At 41.4% G+C, this 23,267-nt stretch overlaps 1 protein-coding gene and 2 long non-coding RNA genes across 4 annotated transcripts in view; 2 read left to right on the top strand and 1 right to left on the bottom strand.

The window, feature by feature from the left end:
- LOC127532610 (high affinity immunoglobulin epsilon receptor subunit alpha-like) overlaps positions 1-23,267 on the top strand; it is a 175,850-nt gene that overhangs the window by 96,524 nt on the left and 56,059 nt on the right. The gene's annotated exons all lie outside the window — the stretch shown is intronic.
- Positions 16,548-21,927, top strand: LOC127532651 (uncharacterized). Its single transcript, XR_007940183.1, has 2 exons — positions 16,548-16,869; positions 21,590-21,927. It is a non-coding gene; the product is annotated as an uncharacterized LOC127532651 (long non-coding RNA).
- Positions 17,480-18,486, bottom strand: LOC110972436 (uncharacterized). The gene is made up of 3 exons (XR_007940177.1): positions 18,438-18,486; positions 18,300-18,363; positions 17,480-17,968 (listed from the first exon to the last, which is right to left on the bottom strand). It is a non-coding gene; the product is annotated as an uncharacterized LOC110972436 (long non-coding RNA).

The raw sequence follows: 23,267 nt of genomic DNA, 5'->3' as shown, positions 1-23,267 counted from the left end.
TCTGTTAAATTATTCTCTGTAATTGAATTAAAACTTTTTTTTTGTTTGTTTTTTAATTCATCCTGTTGTCCACGCCTGCTGCATGGGTTCACACACGCCGTTGCATGACAGATGATGTCACTATCTGATCCTTAAAAGTGTGAGATGACACTGCAGCAGAGCAGAAAGCTCCGCTTCAAGCAGTTCAACATTCATCATTTTTAATGTAGCTTTTTGCGTTCGCTACCGCGCTACATGACCAAAAGATCAGCTAAGCTGTAGAAACGTTTGTTGATTTGTAAACAACGACGCTATCACGTCGTTACAGAAAAATGTAGTTAAACTACTAACGACGCTATTTGTAGTGATGTTACTGCCCAACACTGAATAAGAGTGTAGTGTGTTTGTTGTGAGTCCAGTAAAGTCCTGGTTCTAGTTCTTGTCAGAAGGTGGACGGATTCAGGAAAGAAGTTCCTCCACATCTTTTCTGTTGGCCTTCAGGCAGTGGAAGCATCTACCTGAAGACAGCAGGAAATCTGTCTGTTTCCATGGTAACTGGACTGCTTCAGGATCTTCACCAGTTGTTGTGGATGTCCTGCAGGTGGGTGGACCACCCTCCCGAGGGACGGGAAGTCCTGTTTGGTGCAGCTGCTCCTCCAGGTAGTGATGCTACCCACCAGGATGTTCTCTATGGAGCAGGTGTAGAACTTCCAGAGAACCCTGATGGGGAGCTTGAAGACTTCTGAGGTGGTGGAGATACTGATGGGCCTTCTTCACCAGTCGGCTGATGTGGAGTGTCCATGTCAGATCCTGAGAGATGCTGACCCCGAGGAACCTGAACCTGTCCACCCTCTCCACCTGTTGATCATCACTGGAGTGGAGCTCCTCGGCTGTTTCCTGCTGAAGTCCAGAAATCGTTTCTTCTGTTTTGCTGACATTCAGCTGGAGTTTGTTAAGGTGGTCCTCCAGGTGACTGATCTCCAATTCTGATGAGAGGTTCTATCTGATGGAGATGTCCTTCAAACAGAACCTCTCATCGTTGTTGGAGATCAGCCCCGCCACAGCAATGTCATCGGCAAACTTCAAGAAGATGCCGTTCTCTCATGTGGCCTCCCAGTCATGGGGGTACAGGGAGGACAGGAGGGGGTTTAGCTCACAGCCTTGGGGGGCTCCAGAGTTCAGGGTGAAGGTTGATGAGGTGTGGCTGCTCACTCAGATCCTCTGTGGTCTGCTGGACAGGAAGCAGAGGACCTGCACAGGAAGAGGTTCAGTCCAAGGTCTCTCAGCTTGGAATCCAGTCTGGAGGAGACTTTAGTGTTGAATGATGAGTTTTCCACAAAGAGCATCCTAATATAGTTTGTCCTCCTGGTGTCCTGGGGGGGGGGACGGTGTGGAGCAGGTAGGGTATGGCCTCATCTGTGGATCTGTTGGGGTGGAAAAACAACCAGCAGGGGTTCAGAGTGTCAGGAAGGGAGGAGGTGATAAAGTTCATGACCAGCCGCTCCAAACACTTCATCACCACCAATGTCAGGGCTACTGGGTGGTAGATGTTCATGGAGGACAGGAAGTAAACAGAGGGAGGATGAAGATATCGTAAACACAGATGCTAGCTGGTCAGCACAGACTTTCAGGATGTGTCTAATAATCCCATCTGGTCCTAAAGTCGATTCATATGGTGTTCAAGTCAAAACAAGCATTGAAGATGTCAGGGCCCCCTCCTCCTCTACCCCCACCTGACATCCCTCTCTCCCTTTTCCCTCTCTCTCTCTCCCTCTCCTTCTCCCTCTCGCTCTCCCTGCTGTTGCTGAAGCGGAGTACGGCCTCACGGCTGTCTCCGCTTCGGCAATCAGCGCCTCCGCAGAATCCGGGCAGCTGTGCATCATCCTGATGATTACACCTCAGCTATAAGAACCGGTCTCACCTTTCACACCCTGCCAGATCGTAAACTCTGCTTACGCAGTCAGTTCACCTCTCGCCTCTGAACAATCTCTGAACCATGTTTCTTGTAATTCTAATTCCTTCTTGTCTTCTCCCGCATTCCAGTTCAACCCAGTTACCCGGACCTCCTCCCGCTCCCCCTGATCCCCCCCGTGCCTCGCTCCAGATCCCCTCCTCTGTCCCTCACATGAGTGACCGACCCACCCCGAGGCTTTGAGGTCTCGAAAACACCTGTGCCTCACTTCCCCCCTCCTGGAACCCAAGCCTGCCCTCTGCCCCCCGCCGTCGGGCGTCCACCTGCTCCCTGCCGCCGCACTCCTGTCCTCCCGGGGCCCTCACTGGCCGCCGATCCCTGGCTCCACCTCTCCGTCCCCAGTCCGCTCTTCACCGTCCCTTCCTGGTTCTTCTCACCATCCCATCATGTCTCCTCACTCCCCTCCGATCCCCCTCTCCCTCAAATAAACCTGCTTCAGCCAGCCCCCGCCTTTGCTGTATGTTCTCTGCTGGGGTTCTCTATCTGGTTCCTAACAGAAGATGTTCAGATCATCAGGGAGAAAGGTGTGGATGTTCACCTGTGTGGGTGTTACTTTGTACATGGTGATGTTTGTAGTCCCTGCCTCAGTCGTCTGGAGTTGGGTTGCTCCATTTGTGACTCCAGCTTCATCCCATAACGCTGTTTAACCTCCTTGATCTCTCTGAGGCAGCCTTGTACTCGTCCATGTTCCCAGGGACCTGGTCCATGTTGTAGACAGCAGCATCATGGATGTTTTGGTCCACCCATGGTTTAACTGGTCATCACTGTCCACACACAGACTTCTCCACTGGTATCATTTCATTTACAAACCCATCCTTGGTCTGCTGCCCACAGATTTATCCTCCTTCATGTCACATAAACAGTTCAACCATAGCGTGTTTCCAGGACTTCATTACTTTCACCGTAACCTGAGCTCAGAAAAACAGATTTTTCTTCCTCTGCTGCTTCAACCTGGAACTCACTACAGCAGAGTCTGAATCTGTCCAACTGGATTCCCCTGGTGGACTTCAAACATCTCTGAAATACCATGGAAAGATCATCTCTTAGGACTTGTAATTATTCTCAGTGTTTTTACTCTGTAACTTTACTGCTTGGTGTCCATCCATTCTGATGTCTATGATGTGTTTTGTCATGAACTCGTCTGTCTATAACTCAGTGTTTTATTGTTTTATTGTCTAGTTCAGGTCCCTTAGTGTTGTTTGTCAGTGACTCAATGTTTTGTTGTTATTGGAGAACAAATCTCTCTTGATAATGAGACCCTGTGTCTCCATTAGATTACTTGTATCAATAAAGATTTAATTAAAACACAAATTTGGTTTTATCGTTTCATGCTGGTGGAAACAAACCGTCTGTAAATGACAGTGGTTTATCTGAGAGGAAATCAGACTGAGGTTTGGTTTCTGCAGACTTCAACCACTGAACTGTGGTCAGAACCAGTAAAGGGACGAGGCTGAAGGATGTCAGTCAGTTATTCACTCTGATGAATGACCAATAAGTGCATCAAACAGCTCCTTGATTTGGTTGTTTTCTGTCCTTGTGTTCATTTTGTGTCTCCTTTTTGTTTGCTTTGCATATTTTGTTGGATATTTTGTGTCTTTTTGTGGTTGTTTTGTGTCGTTTCTGGTTGTCTATTTCAATTGTTTTCTCTGTTTTTTTATTGTATTTTTTGGTTGTTCTTCAGTTTGTCTCTGTCTTGTTTCAATGTTTTTCCCACCACAGTCAGATAATCTTCAGTAGTTATCGGGGCGTTCTGTTCTCTGAGTCTGTTAAGGGAAACCAGCAGCTCTGTGGTCGTCAAGGTTCCTGTTTCTGCTGCAGAGCTGCTCTTAGAAATGTGAACTTTCTGTATTTTTCACTGTTTTTCCTTCATCTTCAGCTCATAGAACATTTATAATTCTTTGAAAGTTCTTGAGCTGATTTTATTTCTGAGTTTACTTTGACAAAGTCGATAATTTTACAAGTTTTGTTCATCCTGTGAAGGTTAGTGTTTACGTCCTGCACCGCACTAGAGGTGTTAAAAATAAATTTAAAAAACTGTCTTAATGTGGCCGGTCCTTGTATCCAGATGTATCTGACTTTGTAGAGAGCTGCAATCTGCTTGGCATTGAGAGGAAGAGAAGTCAAAGAAATGGTGAGTCTGCTCTTGTTTTTGTCAGTTATGACCAGGAAACCTCTTAAACAGGGGTGTCCAAACTTTTTCCTGAGAGCCACAAACAGAAAAATATACAAAGAACTGGACCACTCATTAGAGGCTGAACATTGTTCAACATTGAAGTTGTATCTCAAAGATTCACAGCTTCACACTGTTAGAGAATTCTGTGATGTCGAAAGAAGAACCAGGAGGCAAACTCAGAGACACTCTGGAGACTCAGATGGCTGATGTTGAGAATAAGGTTTACTGATATCAGGAGAAATGATGCAGCGAGTAACAGTGATGTGAGCACTGGCAGCATCAGTTCTAAGGAGTCTCTCTGGCCTTGGGTACTTCTACCATTCTGGAAGGCATGCCATGTTTCTGTTACACTCCAAATATGGAGACAGGAAAGTTAGCTCAGGCTCCATCTGGTCAACAATACAGCACTATGACCTTGTTATTCTGATGTCGTCAGCCAGATAGTTGTCTTTTATCCCCATGTTATCCTTACCAAGCGTCTGTCTGTCTCAGGGTCAGATTGGGAACAGAGAAAGCATAAACAGGTTTGCATCCTCAATTCAGGAGAACCATAGGTCAGGGGTGACCCCTTGTAGAGTATTTTGGGGTGAATTGGTACCTACACTTGATTTAGGGTGGCTGCAGCTGGCAGACGCACCGGCATTTGGGATGTCATTAAATAACAGCTGAGGGGACACCTCAGTCATGAGAAAGTGAGTAATTTTTCCCCAACACACACAGAATGCTTTCATGTACTCATAAAGTTGTTCCACGAGTTGGTCTCTGCCTTGTAGGCTGTTGTTCAGTGTGTTGAGATGATCAGGAAGATCTACTAAAGTCTGACAACCACAGAGGGTCACTCAGCTCATGAAGAGGTCAGTCCTCCTCTCTTAAAAACTGCTCGGTTTCTGGTCTCAGGGAATGAAACCGCTGCAGCACAGAGCAAAGACTTAGCCGACGTTCATCAGAATGGTAGAGGAGGTCCTCATATTCAGCATAAATGTCAGAGAGGAATGTTTGAAGTTCTCTGTGGTAGAGCCCTCATGCTCCAGTTATGTTCATCACATGTCCAAGCTGGACTTCTTTGTGGACGATACAGAGCGTTACCTACTAGGGTTCATTGGTTTCTGTAGTTGGACAGCCTCGGGTAGCGCTAGCTCACTTAGCTTAGCATGGTTCTCTGTTGGTAACAAGTTGTATTCAGAGTCTGGACCAACTCTATGGTGGAGATGGTAGGACTTTATTGAACTCTGCAGCTCTCTGTTCACACATACAGCTTCTCCAGGATACACTGGCTTCTACTTCTGATCTCTATGACTGTCACTGCACCGTACATGTCGCCCTGCTTCAGCTTCAACGTTCTTCTTCTGTCACACTACCGCTGTGAGCACTTCTTCTTACACCTCACACATACAGACTACAGCCTACCAAAGGGACAGGTTTGGTCTGCAACAAGAGCATTTTAACAGCCTCACCTCCACTTTACCACAGAGATCCTTCCTTTGTGCTGCTCTGTCATAGCTGGAGCTCCATCTGTTGGAACTCCACACAGCTTCTCCATTTAAGTCCCATCATGTGAACTGTATCTGACAGCTTCAGAAATGTTTTCACCACTTGTTGTCCCCTTTAGACTCCTGAGATCAATCAGTTCCTTTGTAATGTAAAAATTATCATCAACTCCCTACAAAACCCAGCAGCTGTGTGGAGTCCATGCTCTCATTCAATTCAATTCAATTCAATTCAATTCAATTTTATTTATATAGTGTCAATTACAGTCAAATTGTCTCAAGACACTTTACAGAACCCATATGCCTGACCCCCAGAGCAAGCCCAAAGGAGACAGTGGCAGGAAAACACCCTTTAACAGAGAAGAAACCTCGAGCAGAACCCGGCTCTATATAGGGGGGACCCATCTGCCTGCTGGCCGGGGGGGTTGAGAGGGACAGAGGAGGGCAAGGGGGAGGGATGGGAGAAGAGGGAGGGGTGGGAAAGCACGGAAAACACAACACACATTTGGATACATGCATGTCAGGATATGTGACACAGACAAAGTATAAGTTAACATTGAAAACTGACTCATGATTTACTCTGATGATGTACGGCTCTGACATTAAACATACTCCATATATAGCTAGCAGTAAAATTCAAACAGTATGTAAGTTAGCATAACAGTATAGTGAAGGCGATGCAGAGTTGACTGGTGGAAAAGGGGAGCTGGAAGCAGAGGGCTGGAGGAAGGTCAGCAGCAGCATCCCACAGTGGACATGATGGAGACTGGACCAGCTGGTGGAACATCGACCGCAGATCTGAAGCATCCAGCTCTGGGACCAGGGACACTCGGAGAAATAGCACAGGGGGAAACAGAGTGAATGTACTGCAATAACGGTATACATATTAAATGTAAAGGTAGATAGAGAAGGGCTCAGTGCGTCAAGAAAAGTCCCCCAGCAGCCTATAGGCCTATAGCAGCATGACTAGGGGCAGAACGAAGGGACGTCCAAGAGGGAGTCAGCTGTGCAATGAAGACACAAGCCGAACTCCTGTGGGTCACCCAGTCAGCCCCAACTATAAGATTTGTCAAAAAGGAACGCTTTAAGCCTGGTCTTAAAAATAGAGAGGGTGTCTGCCTCCAGAACCCAAACTGGGAGCAGGTTCCACAGGAGAGGAGCTGATAACTGAAGGCTCTGCCTCCCATTCTACTTTTAGAAATTCTAGGAACAACAAGTAAGCCTGCAGTTTGAGAGCGAAGAGTTCTACTAGGATAATATGGTACTAACAGATCTTTAAGATATGATGGAGATTGGTTATTAAGAGCTTTATATGTCAGAAGAAGGATTTTAAATTCTATTCTGGATTTAACAGGAAGCCAGTGAAGAGAAGCAAGTATAGGGGAAATATGATCTCTTTTGCTAACTCCTGTCAGTACTCTCGCAGCAGCGTTTTGGATCAACTGTAGATGTTTGAGAGAACTATTTGGACAACCCGATAATAAGGAATTGCAATAGTCAAGCCTGGAAGTAACAAAAGCATGAACTAATTTTTCTGCATCACTCTGAGACAGAATGTTCCTGATTTTTACAATATTACGCAGGTGAAAAAAGGAAGTCCTACAGACTTGCTTTATGTGCGAGTTAAAGGACATGTCCTGGTCAAAAATACACACGTGGACAAAATTGTTGGTACCCCTCAGTTAAAGAAGGAAAAACCCACAATTCTCACTGAAATCACTTGAAACTCACAAAAGTAACAATAAATAAAAATTTATTGAAAATTAAATAATCAAAAACAGCCATTACTTTTGAATTGTTGATTAACATAATTATTTAAAAAAACAAACTAATGAAACGGGCCTGGGCAAAAATGATGGTACCTCTATAAAAGATTGAAAACTATTTGACCAGAGTGACATGATTAACTCAGGTGTGTCATTTAATTGACATCACAGGTGTTTCCAAACTCATAATCAGTCAGTCTGCCTATTTAAAGGGAGACAAGTAGTCACCCTGCTGTTTGGTGAAAAGGTGTGTACCACACTGAACATGGACAACAGAAAGCGAAGGAGAGAATTGTCCCAGGACATCCGAAAAAAAATGATAGACAAACATCTTAAAGGTAAAGGCTATAAGACCATCTCTAAACAGCTTGAAGTTCCTGTGACAACAGTGGCTCATATTATTCAGAAGTTCAAGACCCACGGGACAGTAGCCAACCTCCCTGGACGTGGCCGCAAGAGGAAAATTGATGACAAATTGAAGAGACGGATCGTTGGAATTGTATCCAAAGAGCCCAGAGCAACCTCCAAAGAAATTAAAGGTGAACTCCAAGGCCAAGGTACATCAGTGTCAGATGGCACCATTCGTCGTTGTTTGAGCCAAAGTGGACTTCATGGGAGACGACCAAGGAGGACACCACTGCTGAAAAAAACTCATAAAAAAGCCAGACTGGAATTTGCAAAAATGCATGTTGACAAGCCACAAAGCTTCTGGGAGAATGTCCTTTGGACAGATGAGACCAAACTGGAGCTTTTTGGTAAGGCACATCAACTCTATGTTCATAGACTCAAAAACCAAGCATACGAAGAAAAGAACACTGTCCCTACGGTGAAACATGGAGGAGGCTCAGTAATGTTTTGGGGCTGCTTTGCTGCATCTGGCACAGGGTGTCTTGAAAGTGTGCAAGGTACGATGAAATCTGAAGACTATCAAGGCATTCTGGAGAGAAATGTGCTGCCTAGTGTCAGAAAGCTTGGTCTCAGTCGCAGGTCATGGGTCTTCCAACAGGACAACGATCCAAAACACACAGCCAAAAACACCCAAGAATGGCTGAGAGAAAAGCGTTGGACTATTCTAAAGTGGCCTTCTATGAGCCCAGATCTGAATCCCATTGAACATATGTGGAAGGAGCTGAAACATGCCATTTGGAGAAGACACCCATCAAACCTGAGACAACTGGAGCTGTTTGCTCATGAGGAGTGGGCCAAAATACCTGTTGACAGCTGCAGAACGCTCATTGACAAATACAGAAATCGTTTAATTGCAGTGATTGCCTCAAAAGGTTGTGCAACAAAATATTAAGTTATGGGTACCATCATTTTTGTCCAGCCCTATTTCATTAGTTTGTGTTTTTAAATAATTATGTTAATCAACAATTCAAAAGTGATGGCTGATTTTGATTATTTAATTTTCAATAAATTTTTATTTATTGTTACTTTTGTGAGTTTCAAGTGATTTCAGTGAGAATTGTGGGTTTTTCCTTTTTTAACTGAGGGGTACCAACAATTTTGTCCACGTGTGTAACTCCAAGATTCCTCACAGTAGTACTGGAGGCCAATGTGATGCCATCCAGAGTAACTATTTGCTTTGAAAGCGAGTTTCTAAGATGTTTGGGGCCAAATACAATGACTTCAGTTTTGTCTGAATTTAGCAGTAAGAAGTTAAAAGTCATCCAGGTTTTAATGTCCTTAAGACAATCTTGCAGTCTAGCTAACTGATCAGTTTCATCTGGCTTCATAGATAAATACAATTGTGTGTCATCTGCATAACAGTGGAAGTTAATACAATGCTTCTGTGGTATCTGATCTGTTACATGTATTACTTATTAAGTTAGTAGTATGGAATCTGTTTTGTTTGTTCTAGTATTTGAAAGGAGATGCAGTGTTTGCTCTGGTGTCTGACCACAGATGGAACCTGCATTATATTCAACCCATGCCATGGGAAAGTGTTCTCCTGTTTACAGAGCCCTGCTGGAGGTGTTTTTATGAGGGTTCTTCTGTCTAAAATACTGATTTAGGGATTCTTCAGCTGTTGTAGACACAGGGGGTTTGTTTGGGGATACTCCTCACTTGTTTCCCATGTGTTAGACAATAAATAACCATATGTTGTACTCATTTACATGTTAAAACCTATAAAACCTGATTACTGGTCACTGTCGGCAGGGATTCAATTGGCCGGCTCCTTCCAGGCAGGTTCTGTCTGTACTGATGCTGCTCTTTCTTTTAATAAAATACTTTTAAAGAAAGTCAGTCTCACGGACGTCACTCCTTCGCCTGCACATCACGGACACCACACAGAGAAACAACGACAAATTTAAGGGGGGAATATGTATTATCAATTTACAAAAGTCCTTTATAAGGCTCATTTATTTCATTATGTTACCAAATTTACAAAAAGTCCTCATTGGGGCTCATAAAGTTTAGCAGACAAAAGCTTATATGTCTTCGATATCAAAGAAACAAAAACGTCTCCTTTGAATTATGAAAGCTCAACCTATATATATGTGTTTTCCAACAAAAACTGACATATTTCATTCATACATTACAGCTCATCAGCCTCTCACACACCAACATCACACACACACACACACACAGAGACACAGACGGAGCTGAGACAGAGCTGCAGAGACACAGACGCAACTGCCGGCACAAAAAATCATTCAAATTAAATGCAACCATTCAACCCAAAATCAACAAATCTACAAAATAAAACACATATTCAACATCACCCAAACACACAATCAGCATTCGATCCCGGAATCAAATCATTCACACATATCCTAAAAAGCATGCTTTCAGCCGCACCTTTTCTCTTCTTCTCTTTTCTCTTTTCATCTTTTTCCTTATTACCTAAATCTGTGCTACCATGGAGCATAAACAACTCAGTCAAAAAGCTACTTTAGGAAACCATACGTCTACGGCCGGAACTTTAAAGTGCTTTATCTATGACTAAAGTAAACCTACACCCCCAGTTCCCTTTCTCTTTTTATGGAACTGACCTACTACATGTGCTCACATATAATAGGTTTTAGGCCAGTATACTAAACTGCCTCTAAGAGGGCTTTTAATCCAGATTTGCGGCTTTCCATTCCTCTATATTATCCTATTTCCTTTATTTTCCTTTAGGCCTCTTATTCTCTTCTCATTTCATCCCTTCTTCTCTATATTTTAGTTCGCCAATTGACCTTTGGGCCCCAAAGGTAAATCTACTCTATCCTCTTTTATTTTTAAACGCCAATTTTGACTACTCAGCCAACGTTCACATAAAGCGTCTAACTCCCTCATGTCTTACCGTTAACAGGATTCAGGCCTGTCCTGTTACACTTGCATGGTCTGTTAGCTTGCTCCATCGTTACTAGTTCTGCTATTCTACATTTAACCCTTTTAACATCTATTTCTCTTTCTTCAACTTTTATTCTCTTATCCCAACTTTTTCTATCTACTCTATTCTATTTCCCCACATTTTTATGCGCAATAAACCCCAATTTGGACCGAACATTGCTCCAAACACCCATGCACCACAGGACACCAGTGCACTGAATTCTGACAGTGCAGCGTGTCAGCAACAACCCCACAGCACCCATGAGCAAATCAATCATCCCAAATAAAGTGAGAACCAGCTCACCTGACGTCGTATCAGGACGGAGAAAAGCGACCAAGGAGCTGCCGGCTGCTGAAGAACGCCGCTTCTGATCCTGTTCGTGACGCCAAATTTGTCGTTGTTTCTCTCTGTGGTGTCCGTGATGTGCAGGTGAAGGAGTGACGTCCGTGACACTGACTTTCTTTAAAAGTATTTTATTAAAAGAAAGAGCAGCATCAGTACAGACAGAACCTGCCTGGAAGGAGTCGGCCAATTGAATCCCTGCCGACAATGACCAGTAATCAGGTTTTATAGGTTTTAACATGTAAATGAGTACAACATATGGTTATTTATTGTCTAACACACGGGAAACAAGTGAGGAGTATCCCCAAACAAACCCCCTGTGTCTACAACAGCTGAAGAATCCCTAAATCAGTATTTTAGACAGAAGAACCCTCATAAAAACACCTCCAACAGGGCTCTGTAAACAGGAGAACACTTTCCCATGGCATGGGTTGAATATAATGCAGGTTCCATCTGTGGTCAGACACCAGAGCAAACACTGCATCTCCTTTCAAATACTAGAACAAACAAAACAGATTCCATACTACTAACTTAATAAGTAATACAAGTAACAGATCAGATACCACACTTCCTAATAATATTGCCTAAAGGAAGCATGTATAATGTGAAAAGTATCGGTCCTAAGACAGAACCCTGAGGAACTCCATGATTAACTTTAGTATGCTCAGAAGAGTTATTGTTGACATGCACAAACTGGAACCTATCTGATAAGTAGGATTTAAACCAGTCCAGTGCTGTCCCTTTAATGCCAATTGAATGTTCTAGACGCTGTAATAAAATGTTGTGGTCGATTGTGTCAAACGCTGCACTAAGATCTAACAAAACAAGTATAGAGACTAGTCCATTATCTGATGCTATGAGAAGGTCATTAGTAACTTTCACTAGAGCTGTTTCTGTGCTATGATGCACTCTGAAGCCTGACTGAAACATTTCAAACAAATTATTCCTTTGTAAGTGTTCACATAATTGATTTGCAACTGTTCTTTCCAGAATTTTAGAGAGAAATGGTAGGTTGGATATCGGTCTATAGTTAGCTAACACATCTGGATCTAAAGTGGGCTTTTTAAGCAAAGGTTTGATGACAGCAACCTTAAAAGCCTGTGGTACATAGCCTGTTACTAGAGAGAGATTAATCAGATCTAACATTGAAGAATTAATTAAAGGTAAAATCTCCTTGAAGAGTCTAGTTGGGATAGGATCTAAAAGACATGTTGATGGTTTGGATGTAGAAACTGTTGAAATTAGTTCAGAGAGACATATAGGAGTGAAGAATTCTAAAGATTCATCAGGTCTAACAGCCAATTCAAAAGCATCTGTGACATTTGTAGGAAGGGCCAGATTAATTTTATCTCTAATCAGAACTATTTTATGTGTAAAGAAGCTCATGAAGTCGTTACTGGTTAAAGCTAAAGGAATACAAGGTTCAACAGAGCTCTGACTCTTTGTCAGCCTGGCTACAGTGCTAAAGAGAAACCTAGGGTTGTTCTTGTTCTCCTCTATTAAAGATGAATAATAAGTTGTCCTGGCATTATGAAGAGCTTTTTATAGATTACTAGACTATTTTTCCAAGCCACATACACTTCCTCTGAATTAGTGGAATACCACTTTCTTTCCAGCTTTAAAGTCCGCAGCTGGAATTATACCAAGGAGCAAGTCTTCTCTGAGATAGAACTTTCTTTTTTACAGGTGCAACACTATCAAGAGTTGTACGCAGTGAGGCTGAAGCATTATTAACATAATAATCCACTTCTGTGGGGGTAAAATAATAATAATTGCCTTCTGATTTATCAGTAAATGTTGCTGAAGTAAACAGTGAGGGTATTATTTCCTTACATTTAGATACTGAATTGTCAGACAAACACCTACTGTAATGATATTTGTTCTCAGCTGCTAAACAATCCTTTACTTTAAATTGAAATGTTATCATAAAATGGTCAGAAAGAAGAGGGTTCTGGGGAAATACTGTTAACTCTTTAGTTTCTAAGCCATAAGTCAGGACAAGGTCAAGAGTGTGATTAAAACTATGAGTTGGTTTATTTACATGTTGAGAAAACCCAATTGAGTCTAATAATGAATTAAAAGCTGTTGTAAGGCTGTCGCTGTCTACGTCAACATGAATGTTAAAGTCACCCACAATAATAACTTTGTCTGAACTGAGCACTAATTCAGATAAAAAGTCTGAGAATTGAGATAAAAACTCAGAATAAGGAGCAGGAGGACGATATGTAACAACAAATAAAACTGGTTTCTGAGCTTTCAAATTTGGATGAGAGAGACTAAGAGTGAGATTTTCAAATGAGCTGTAATCAGGTTTAGGCCTCTGGTTCAATTTTAAACTAGAATGGTAGATTGCTGCTACTCCTCCTCCTCGGCCTGTGATTCCAGGAATATGACAGTTAATATGACGAGGGGGAGTTGATTCGTTTAGGCTAACAAATTCTTCCTGCTGCAACCAGGTTTCAGTCAAACAGAACAAATCAATCTGGTGATCAGTTATCAACTCATTTATTAGCAGAGATTTAGACCAGAGAGATCTAATATTTAACAGACCACATTTAATTTTCCTGTCTCTGTGCTCTGTTGAAATAGAGGTATTAATTTTTATTAAATTTTTGTGGTTACTATTTCTTTTGTATATTTTTGATTTGTGTAATTTATTGAATTTTGGTGGTCGGGGGACAGACACAGTCTCAATAAAATTAACTGAATTACTGGAGGGTGACAGCTGTGAGGAAACTGCAGAGAGGTGTGTAAGACTACAGCTCTGCATCCTGGTCTTAACTCTGGGTTGTCATGCTTTAGGAGTACTAATAAAATCAGCCATATTCCTAGAAATGAGAGCTGCACCAGCCAAAGTGGGATGGATGCCGTCTCTCCTAATCAGACCAGGTTTTCCCCAAAAAGAGCTCCAATTATCAATAAAGCCCACGTCGTTTGATGGACACCACATAGACAACCAGCGGCGAAACGACGACATGCGGCTAAACATGTCATCGCTGGTCAGATCAGGCAAGGGTCCAGAGAAAACTACGGAGTCCGACATGGTTTTGGCGAAAGTACACACCGATGCCACGCTAATTTTGGTGACCTCCGATTGGCGTAACCGGGTGTCGTTACCGCCGACGTGTATAACAATCTTACTATATTTACGATTATCTTTAGTCAGCAGTTTCAAATTTGCTTCTATGTCGCCCGCTCTGGCCCCTGGGAGGCATTTAACTATGGTCGCTGGTGTCGCTAGCTTCACGTTTCTGACTATGGAGCTGCCAATGATCAGAGTTGGTTTCTCAGCGGGTGTGTCTCTGAGCGGGGAAAAACGATTAGAAACATGAAGCGGTTTGTGGTGAGCCGGGACAGCAGGCTTGAGTTTAGGACTGTTTTTCCTACGAACTGTCACCCATCCACCCGGCTGTTCGGGTGCTGCTAAGGGACGGCTAACAGATGCTACACTAGCTAAGCTATTGCGGTCCGCACCGGCTAAGGGGGCCTGGCTAGCTGCTAGCGGGTTATTTTCCATGGTGCGGAGCCGCGATTCCAATTCGGAGAGCCTTGCCTCCAGAACTACAAAAAGGCTGCACTTATTACACATATCGTTATCACTAAAGGAGGCAGAGGAATAACTAAACATGTGGCACACTGAGCAAGAGAGGGAGAGAGAGGGAGAGGGAGAGGGAGAAGCCATGCTAACAACACGACACAGCGCTGAAATAGGAAATGACGCAATACGCTCACCGTAACGTCAGACGTCGCCTGCAGATCAGTCCATCAGACTTCTTTTCATTTATATAATTTTTTTTCATTAACATTACTTTATAGAAATCTGTTTTCATTTTGACATTAAAGATTTTTTCCAATAATTTTTTTTAATAAAGCTAAATTTTATTGACCATGATTGACTTATGAAAGCAATAAAAGGGTAAAACATCAAAGGGGTGAATACTTATGCGGATGGTGCGTTCAGCAGCGTCTGAATTTTCTGTACTGCTGAAAATAACTGGGTTTACAACGGCTTACATGTGAAGAATTTGAATGTGTTGGAGACAAAATGACCCCTGACAAAAAGTGGGGGGACACGTCCCCACCGTCCCCCCCTAAACTGACGCCTATGGATATAATGTTTTATGACTGTTGATATAGTGCATCATAAAGCATTATGAGTGTAGTTATGAAGCATTATGAATGCCCTCATAATGCATTGTGGTTGTCAGGGCTTCATACCTCATAAAGCATTATGGATGTAGAGTTCATGAGTATTCATGAGCATCCATGGAACAAGTCATTATAATTCATTATAAATGACATTATAATGTTTTATGACCGTTGATATAAAGCATCATGAAGCATCTGTATTAGATTATGGTGACATTTTGTATAGGCATGCCTCCGCTGTAACACTGAAACCTCTAGTTTTCCACTCTGCTCTGAGGTTTATTACTGGAGATCCCTACAACACCCACCACTGTAAGGTTGGATGGTCGTCACTTTTAGAGAGGCGTGACCTCCACACATATATGTTTATTTACAAAGCTCTTCTTGGGATGCTTCCTCCTTACATCTCCTCAATGTTAGTCTGGTCCTCTGGAGCTCATAACACCTGTTCCAGTGACTGGCTCACTCTCCAGACTCCAAAAGCCCATTCTAAACTTGGCAGATCTGCCTTCAGTGTCTTTGCACCATCTGCTTGGAATAAACGGCAAAACACAGTAAAAATCAAGATCTGCTTACCATCAGACATTTTAAACAACTGTTGCTGGATTTTTTGTGTTCTGATTGCACTTGCTTTTCTTGAATTTGATGTACATTTGTAATTTATGTGTTTTGACTTTTCTGATGTACTTGTTACCTTTTGAATTGCTCGACATCATTGCAAACGAGGGTTCACCCTCAATGATTCTCAAGTCTAAATAAAGATAAATAAAATTATGTTTGCTTATAAGTGTAGTTATGAGGCATTATGAATGCATTATGGATGACGTTATAATGCATTATAAATGTGGGCTTCATAGAAAGTGTTACCATGTTTTCTCAGTGTTAACATTTCTAGGGTATCACTCCAGTGTGTACCTCTTTGTGATATGTGTATGCAGCATTGGAACTGACCAACATGTCACCTATCTCACAGGGAAAGTGTTGTCACGCTACATGTGTGGCAGTTTCCATGATTCTTTAAAGCGTCTAGTGGAATGAATCTCTTCCTATGCTCCTCACAGTGGTGTGGTTTCAGTCCAGTGGGGTTGGTCAACTCTTAAGTGTTGTGACTGGGTGAATACTTTCCCATGCTAATCACAGCTGTATTGTTTCTCATCACATTGCTGATGAAGAGTTTGTCCAATTACTTTTTTACCCCTTCTCACACTGATCTCAACTGTTTAGTATCTCTTCATGATGCCTGACAATGTGTTGTCATAGACATTAGAAAGAAGTGAAACCTTTATCATGCTGGTCACAGCTATATGGTTTCACTCCAGGGGCCTGTTTCATGAAGCAGGTTCAAGAAACTGAGTTTCTTCCACAACTCTGAGTTGATCTACTCTGAGATAGAAAACTCTGAGTTTTCGGTTTCACAACGGCTGATATGAGTTGGTTTAATTAACTCGGAGTAGTTTGAACCGGAGTTACGCGCGTGCACCGCAAGTCTGAAAAGACAGCATCAATGGAACCCCGATTCGACGAGTCACCATGGAAACGGGGAAGCGAAAGGCTGCGTTTTTGAACTGGAAGTTTTTAACGCGCTCATATGGCGAGTTTGAAGATGTTTTTAGAAAGAAGTGCAACACCGCTGCAGCTGAAAAAGAGAGAGAGACGGCGTGGAGAACAGCCCGGATCAATGCGTAAGTTTAAATGTAGTCCTTTGTAATCGTAATAATATTACAGGGAAAAACTGTCTGAATGGTAGAATAGTAAGTTATTTCATTTAGGGGAAATCCCGCTGCGGGAAGAAGCTTAAGATGAAATATAAAAACATTGTTCAAACAGGTCAGACCTCGGCATTATCTCATGGAGGTACTTCATGTTGATCATGTTTTACATTGTAAAGTAGCCTAAATATTAAGTGGCTGTTTGACTGTGCAGTTGTTTTATCCACATAGCCTAAATGTCTGCATCCATATCATGTCCTGTTAAATAATTAAGCCTATTTAAACTAACATAGACTTCTGCTCAGCCAACAGAAAGAAAGCAGATGCCTGTAAAACGGTGGAATAAAATGTCATGGATGCATATATATATATATATATATATATATATATATATATATATATATATATATGCCGTTTAGGAAATTATATATTGAATGAAAGTCGATATATATTGAATGAAAGTCTATATATATGTAGCAAGTACGAGTTGTTGCTGAAGTTATGAATATGGACTAGTTCAGAAGATATAAAAATTCGTCTCCAGGGAGGTGCGTGCATCAGTATAATAAAACAGACAATTGAATAGATTTTAAAGTAGCTTGTGTATTATTTACAGTGAGTTGAAGTGATACATATTTACAATCTGCAGAGATTTAAGAATATCCTCAAGCTTGAGTAGTTCACACACAAAAAGTATTTTTTCCCTTTTTTGTCACGGTTCACAAAACATTGGTCAAAGCACAATAGAACACAATCAACCAACCAGATAATAATACTCTCCTTTTCTCCTCCACAATTTTCCACTTGTTGGTGGAAATATTTTACTGTCCGCAATAAAGTTAAGAGAGTTTTGTATCATTGTCCATAGAAAGCACACAGGTTGGGATATGAAATAGAGTCCATAGCGCAAAGCAGTTCATATGCGGACAGCGGGGGACAGAGAGAACAGGGGAGGACTGGCTGCAACAGCCCCTACCAGACCGCAGGACTGAGTTGAGATGGTAACTTGGTTCAGGCTCCTTTTTGGGTCAGCTCACCTCGTATGGTTCTGTGCCAACCAAGCACACCTGGCCTATTTAGAAAACAGGGCCGACTATTAATTCTTAAGTTCACTCAATTCTGTTAACACTAGCTAGTTATTTCATTTCAATACATACACATTCAAATAACAGTTCAAGACACTCAAAAACATACATAAATAGATCAATCCATTTACTGTAGCTTAAAGTGCTTAAAGTGCTTTTAGGTTACAGTGTTGAAACCAAAAGGGATCAATAAAAACATTGCCGATACGGCTTTAAAACAACCCAAAGCCTACTAGCATTAGCATCACAGATCTGCACTAAGGTAAATGAGTGCAGCTAATGCTAATAGCATAACTGATAGCAGGACAACAGACTCACCAATTTCCACAATGAAGGTCACCCAGCAAGTACCCAGCGTCCTATCCGCGATGGTGTCCGACCTCTATAAGTTGTACATTCGATTAAAAACACACACGATTTAAAATAAGCACGCTTAGCGAAGTTAGCAAGACAAACCTGTTGCAGCCGTTCGTGTTGCCTTCCTCCCGAGTCTGTAGTAAGCAGCGCGGTAGTAGCTTGTATAGGAAGGTACAAGGCTCATGATTAGCCGAATCAGGCTTGCTTGTGCGTACGTCACGTGAAAGGTGTGTTCACGGACCTATTCGGGAATGGACACTTTTATTTTAATTTATCAATAAAATTATTCACTTGAATAAGACGCTAAATTTCTATGGGGGTTACATCTATATAATGAAAGTCGATATATATATAATGAAAGTTGATATATATTGAATGAAAGTCGATATATATATATATATATATATATATATATATATATATATATATATATATATATATATAATGTTCAGATTTTCATTCCATATATTCGTACTTTCATTCAATATATATCAACTTTCATTATATATATATTCGTACTTTCATTATATATATCAAATCTTTTTTTCCTACCGAGCCCCGGAAGGGACATGTCCGTATGGCGAAGCGACAATGAAGGACACTCACCCGGACGAGAATTTTATTGAGTTTTATTTTGAAATCGGCCTGAAATACACAGACATTCAAGCAGTGCGATGCGCTAAGAGTCTGCCATGCAGACCAGCGATCCTGATAATGGTAAGTTTTATTTCTCCAACATCCTGCTGTTATCCTACTATGAATACGCTAGCTACAACAGTCCCACATCAGTATTATGAACGTTCCGCCAGCTAACGCGGTCCGGACACCGGATCACTGATTAGAGGTTGGCGTTGAACTATTGTTTGCCAGCCAGTTAGCCGCTGGTAAGCTAACAAGCTATGAAACAACTCCTTATAAAACCGGAGGAAAGCAGCAGCAATATTTCAGTCCAAGACCTGTATTCAGAACCTCCCACGCTGTTACACAATGACCCATTAATCATATTACTGAACTATATGGTTATCATTGAAATTTCCCTTGAAGAACCAGTGAACTCTTTGCGAACACATTTTAATTTATGTGTTGATTATGTTTCGTATCAGTATACAAGTCTAAAAAACTGATTCAAATGATCAAGTTAACACAATGAAGTAAAGAGTACTGGTCATCTGCAGCTATTTTCATAATTTCAAGGTAAAATTCTGATGTGTGATTTTCTAGCTTTGCAGATGTGGAAATCCAATGCACTGATTTCTTATACACAGATGCTTTTGGTGTTTTTTGTTGTAAAATAAACAAGGCATTTATCACTGTTGGAAATGATTACAGGTATTATTTGTAACACTTTCTAACATTGTATGGACAAAGCAATAAATCAGTTAATGGATAAAATCATTTGTATTACAGATGCTATCAACAGCATGTCTTGTTCATTTTATTTAGTTGTCGGTCTTGGATGATGAGGTCCAGTTACCAGGAGCACTAGTCTGCAGCTTACTGGTTCCGTCCTGCAGCTCCTCCACGCTGTCCTCCTCTCTACAGACCAAATCAAGTAAGATCTGTTTAGACTATGCAGACATCAACATGATCAGTATGTTATCTTTTGACCCATCCTAAAATCACAAAGTACAACATTTACTTTAAGTTAACTGTGTTCATGAAAATAGAAAATAATTACTGACTACTGGTACTTTTTGGTGCTTTTATGCAGGAAAAGGGAACCAGGAAGCTGCTGTGGATCCTCTGCAGTATCTGGAGAGGTCAGAGGAACGGTTCTTGGAACAGATCGGAAGACACCAAGACGTGACCTCTGCCATGCTCCAGAACATCCAGAAGATGAATGAAAACCTTGGTTGCACTGATGGGACGCATGGTGTCGGTGCTGGAGCAACTGTCCCAGAATTAAACTGCATTGTTGACTATTGGCTTTTCTAGAAAATAAATCTTTTTTAGTACTTCACCTGTTTTGTATTTTACCCATGCACTTTGGGTGAATAAACAGAAATTTGTGATGAGAGATGCAAATTTTGTCTATAATCTACAGAGACTTTATTCAGTGTTCAGTGCACACTTTTGTTACACACATTTTGACAGATAAGCAGTTGTGCTTTTCAAGCAGATTTTAGTCAGAAACATCAGTAGCATATGTTTTTTTTTACTGTTACACCAATCTAGGTAGATAAACTGCACTACTGCAGCAGACATATTATTGAAATGTGCTTCTATTATGTGTCTACATACACTGCTCACAAATAGTTATTCAACTTTGGGTGAAATTGATGGAAAATATAAAAAGTGCATGCTGTAGTGATATATCATAAAAGTAGGGTATTTAACTAGAAACATGCAATAGTGATTTCCTCATCTCAAAAAAATTTATTGAATCAAAAGCTAACAACAGTGGAGGGTATGTCACAATAAAAAAGTCTCAGTTTGGACAGAACAGCAGCCTTCAGCTGAAATCCAGTACAATTGTGTCCCACCAGTGGCGTGATCATGGATGTGTCCAGGCAGCAGCTGACCTCTGCCTCGTAATTAGCCTTAAGACCAGCTATAAAGATAAACATAGATATTATCATTATCATCAACATATGGTGCATGTGTTTAACCTTTAAGCTATGTAGGGATGCAAATGTAGTTGAAGCTAAGTAGCTAAGCTAATGCTAACACGTTCAGTGTTCAGAATCAAAACATCTCTAAAAATGACCTGTTTTCTCAAACGTAGTCGCCGTTCCCTGTGACAACCATGAAGACAGATAGATAATCACAGAAGAGCTCATCTGAAGAGCAAATGTCCAATAAGGTTCCTGTTTTTGTTTGCCATGTCCTTCCAGGGCTCAGTAGGAAAAAGTCTGAATATATGGAATGAAACTTTGAATAGATGGAATGAAAATCTGAACATTCTATATTCCGACTTTCATTCAATATATACCAACTTTCATTATATATATATATATATATATATATATGTATGTATATATATATATATATATATATATATATATATATATATATATATATGTATATATATATGATTATTTAGTTCTCTTTTGTGTCTTTTTTTGTCTTTTGGCCCCTTCACACCACAACAGACCTTGTAACTGTAAGTAGGCAACACTCCAAATGGTAGTTTAAGTTTTATACAGAGCTATGTTACTGATAGTTCTCTTCTCATTCACATCCTGGGTGGAATATAGAGTGTGACATTTAGCCTACACTGAAGTGTTGCACATTCTCATCCTTTTTAACAGAGCATGGCTGGACAGCAGCAGGATGGTTCCTCAGCTTCCACTGCACAGACTGACACAGTGAGATGGATGTTCAGGAAACACCAGAGCTTCATTCTGTGGAATTCATGTGCAACTGTATAATTTAATGTCCTCTATGTATTCCCAGTTATCAGTAAAACAGATTTACAAACTGCATTTGCTGAGAAAAATCCAAAAAACAGATTAGGAGGACAGATCTGGAAATTGAAATACTGGAGCACAAGTTAGAGGTGGTGATGGTCACAGGAGAATTATGTTAACTACTGGAACATGAACTGAACTATCTTTTATTTGTAGGAAATAAAGAAGAGCAAATGAAATGTGTATCATGTCTTTATTTGCTGTGGTGGTGATGATGGTGACTTAAACTCTAAAGTGATTCTTGCATACGGTGTCTCTGACTGCTCTGCTGTCCTGGATAGCTGCAGGTGGATGGGCTCATCATCTGGGTCTTCAGTTTGTAGGGCAGGGTGTTGCTCTCCTCTAATAGTGGTAATATTATGAAGAACAACACATGCCACAGTAATATCACAGGCCCTCTCAGGGGTCACCCTGAGGAGACGTAGGCTCTGGAAACGGGCTTTCAGCAGGCCTATGGTCATCTCCACCCGGGCTCTGGTCCTGCAGTGAGTCCGGTTGAAGTTCTGTTGGGGGCCTGGTTCAGGGTCAGGGTATGAGGTCATCAGCCTGGGTTGTCATGGTAACCCCTGTCACACAGCAGAAGGCCATCAAACTCTCCTGTAATGTATAGTGGATACATCAGAGTATATTAAAGGAGGAAGACAAGAGAATTCTATTGTGAAAATCTTTATGCTGCTGACCACACTGCAGTCTGTTGCTCAGGTTAGACTCTCCATAAATCCTGGAGTCATGAACAGACCCAGACCACTTGGCCTCCACATTAGAAATGATGTATGCAGCATCACATATGATCTGGACAGTGCAGAGAATGACAGATGTTGAACTATGATGCAGTCTTTAACATTTAGAAACAGTAGTCAGTCTACCTGTAGCCTACCTGCACATTTATGCTGTGAATGGACTTCCTGTTCATGATGTGAGGGAGCTGTGATGGGGATGTGTGTGCATCTATGCAGCCAATCACACTGGGAAATCCTAAAAGAAATTAAAATGACTAATCCCAGTCTGAGGCTGCAGCACAATGTCATTAACAGAATATGATTTAAAATGAGTTTAACAGATCTCTACATCATTCACCTGCAATCCTGTGGTGGTCTGGGTCTGTTCATGACTCCAGGATTTATGGAGAGTCTAACCTGAGCAACAGACTGCAGCATGGTCAGCAGCATAAAGATTTTCACAATAGAATTCTCTTGTCTCCCTCCTTTAATATGCTCTGATGTATCCACTATACATTACAGGAGAGTTTGATGGCCTTCTGCTGGGTGACAGGTATGTTACTGATAGTTCTCTTCTCATTCACATTTTGGGTGGAATATAGAGTGTGACATTTAGCCTACACTGAAGTATTGCAGATTCTCATCCTTTTTAACCCTGGTTAGAGTTACCTCGCTTCGTGAAACGGAAAACTCTGAGTTTCCCTCATTTCAGGGTTAACAAACTCAGAGTTTTCAGTGAACCTGGTTCATGAAACAGGCTCCTGGAGGGACTACAAACTCTGTAACTCCCCATCAGTCAG

The sequence above is a fragment of the Acanthochromis polyacanthus genome, chromosome 24 (genome assembly GCF_021347895.1).
Source record: "Acanthochromis polyacanthus isolate Apoly-LR-REF ecotype Palm Island chromosome 24, KAUST_Apoly_ChrSc, whole genome shotgun sequence".
In the NCBI taxonomy this organism is placed as follows: domain Eukaryota; kingdom Metazoa; phylum Chordata; class Actinopteri; family Pomacentridae; genus Acanthochromis; species Acanthochromis polyacanthus.
This window is presented reverse-complemented; position numbering and strand designations above follow the sequence as displayed.